Source organism: Etheostoma cragini, chromosome 22, assembly GCF_013103735.1.
Source record: "Etheostoma cragini isolate CJK2018 chromosome 22, CSU_Ecrag_1.0, whole genome shotgun sequence".
In the NCBI taxonomy this organism is placed as follows: domain Eukaryota; kingdom Metazoa; phylum Chordata; class Actinopteri; order Perciformes; family Percidae; genus Etheostoma; species Etheostoma cragini.
Window position 1 is genome coordinate 22,174,602 of NC_048428.1, and position 2,657 is coordinate 22,177,258.

Below are 2,657 nucleotides of genomic sequence, written 5' to 3' on the forward strand. Positions count from 1 at the left end.
ACACTCAGTCAGAGGTACACACACACGTTCAGTCAGAGGTACACACACACACTCAGTCAGAGGTACACACGCACACACTCAGTCAGAGGTACACACACACGCTCAGTCAGAGGTACACACACACACTCAAGAGTTGAACCCTTTTTCGAATTGTTCCACCGGCTTCTGTCCCCTACAGAACAAATACAAGCAGAGCGGGAAGAAGTCAATGTCGTCCAGTCTGTACGCTCAGCTGCCGAAGACGGCCGAGACGCAGCTCGCCGCCAAGATGGCCGACCTGCACAGCGAGGTGAAGAACACAAACATTTACTCACACTAGGGCTTCAAGCCCTTCTAGTGGTGTATAGGAAGCCTGCAGGAAGGCTCAGCTTCATTTGGGCCAGCTCTCATTAATATTCAACCAGCTAAGCTCCTGGATTCTGATTGGCTAACAGCTAGCCAATGAGAGCCTGGCTATCAGCATCCTTTACCCAGCTCATGAATATTAATAAGCTCAGGCAACATGACCGTCAGACTGACCAGCTGTTGTGGTTGGTCTGATTTCTCGTCTTATTTCTTTCCAGTGGCTAGAGCTGACACACACACACACACACACACACACACACAGACACACACACACATAGACCTCACAGTTAAAAAAAAAAAAATACAAGTCAAAATGGTGTTGTGTGGCAGGGCACCTTTAACTTTTAATAATCAGCATCAATATCGGCCTTGATCCCTATTTTTAAGAAATGTCTCATGATATGTTGTCTCTAAAAGTGTATTATTCAAATGTGGGTGTTGTTAGAGAAGGAAAAGAAAATTGCAAAACTCAATACTATGAAATCACAATACTTCTAGAATCACAATCAGTGAAAACTGCGATAGAAATCCAACGGGCGCCCATGTATCGGGAAGGTTTTTATTACAGGAGGGTATTTTCCTGGTGATGTGGTATTTATTAAATATTCCAGACTGCGTTGGATGTTATCGGTGTTTCTCTCTTTGTTCAGAGTAAATACAAGGAGGACGGGATCCGGAGCCGCTCCCAGACCCTGTACTCTCAGCTTCCGGAGACCGCTGAGACCACGCTGGCTAAGAGCGTCTCGGAGCTGCAGAGCCAGGTTTGTCTCTCTGTCCTTTCCCTGGATCTGACCTCAGGGAAGTCCTGCTGTGAGCCACCGAACACCTGAAGGATTCAGGGCCCTGTGACATCCGGTTTATGTTTTCTCTGATTTATTTTTAGCCCTTTTTCGGATTTGCTTTTCTTTTCACTGCTAAGCAATATTGACCAGGGCTGTAGTCAAGACCACCTTAGTCGAGTCCGAGACAAGTCCAAGACCAGGACTAGTCGAGTCCAATATAAGACAGAGTCCAAAAAGGTTTGAGTCGAAGACCAGACCTAGTCCAAAAATGTTTGAGTCCGAGTCAAGACCAAGTCCAGGACTGTTCTTTTTAATTCCCCAAAATAACATGATTGATTCCACACAACGCTCTTTGGCAAGTATAAATCTCTACTTTTATTAATTTAAGCAGGGATGTAGTCAAGACCATCTTTGTCAAGTCCAAGACCAGGACTAGTTGAGTCCAAGTCAAGATTGAGTCCAAAGAGGATTGAGACCGACTCAAGACCGAGTCCAGGACAGAAAAAAAGGTCTTATGCATGACAGTATCGAGACAATCATTTTGGGTTTCACTTTCCCTCCAATATTATTATCAACATAATAAAGACACCTGGACTCGGTCCAGACCAGAAGCCATATTGGGCAAGACCAGTGGCCGAGACCGAGACAAGTCTGAGTCCAAATACTAGCGAATCAGAGACCATAAAAAAACGGTCTAAAGTCTGGACTCGAGTCCAAGACCAGACTCTAGTACTACAGCCATGGTATCGACCTTTAAAAACTCAATTCAGAGCTAAAATGCTGTATGTACCGACCTAAATACTGGATGCTGTCCTTTCCTTCTGTCTCTCCAGTACCTGTCTGTCTCTCTCTCTCTCTACCAGAGACCCTGTCTTTCTGCTTGAGCAGTTCTGTTTGAAGCCTGAACATTTTGTAAACTATAATATTAATTGATAACATAATTCATCATTACACTGGTCGGGCTGTTGAAAAAAAATGCAAATTCCACGTGATTTTTGGTGAATTCTGTTTTCGTGTGTTTTCCGCATCACTGAAATCATAGGGCCCTAAATAATATGATGGAAATCTTCTCAAACTCTACGTTTACGCAAAATAACATAATTAATTAATAATTACGCGACAAGACAAACAGTCTCTTTTTCATCAAAATGCAGTTTTTATCCAATTTCATCGCAGAAAAATTGCATAAATATCCGGCATAATCCATCGCATTTTTTTAAGAAAACGTGCCGCATAATCAAGGATTTTTGCACCAATCACATAAAAACCTCTGGATTTTAAGGACTGGACAGTAGGGTAGTAACGGCTGATGTGTCCTTCAGGCCCGGTACACGCAGGCGAGCAGGAAGGACGCGAGCAGCTGTCTGTACCACCAGCTCCCTGAAACCATGGAGACGCTGCACGCTAAGGAGGCCACCGAGCTGCAGAGTCAGGTAAACAACACACTCACACTCAGACACACACTCACACACACACCAACACACTCACACCGACACGCACGCACTCACACTCACACACACTGACACACTC

The 2,657-nt window shown here is 44.5% G+C and overlaps 1 protein-coding gene across 1 annotated transcript in view; it reads right to left on the minus strand.

Moving 5' to 3' along the window:
* LOC117937619 (nebulette-like) overlaps nt 1-2,657 on the minus strand; it is a 76,525-nt gene that overhangs the window by 31,081 nt on the left and 42,787 nt on the right. The gene's annotated exons all lie outside the window — the stretch shown is intronic.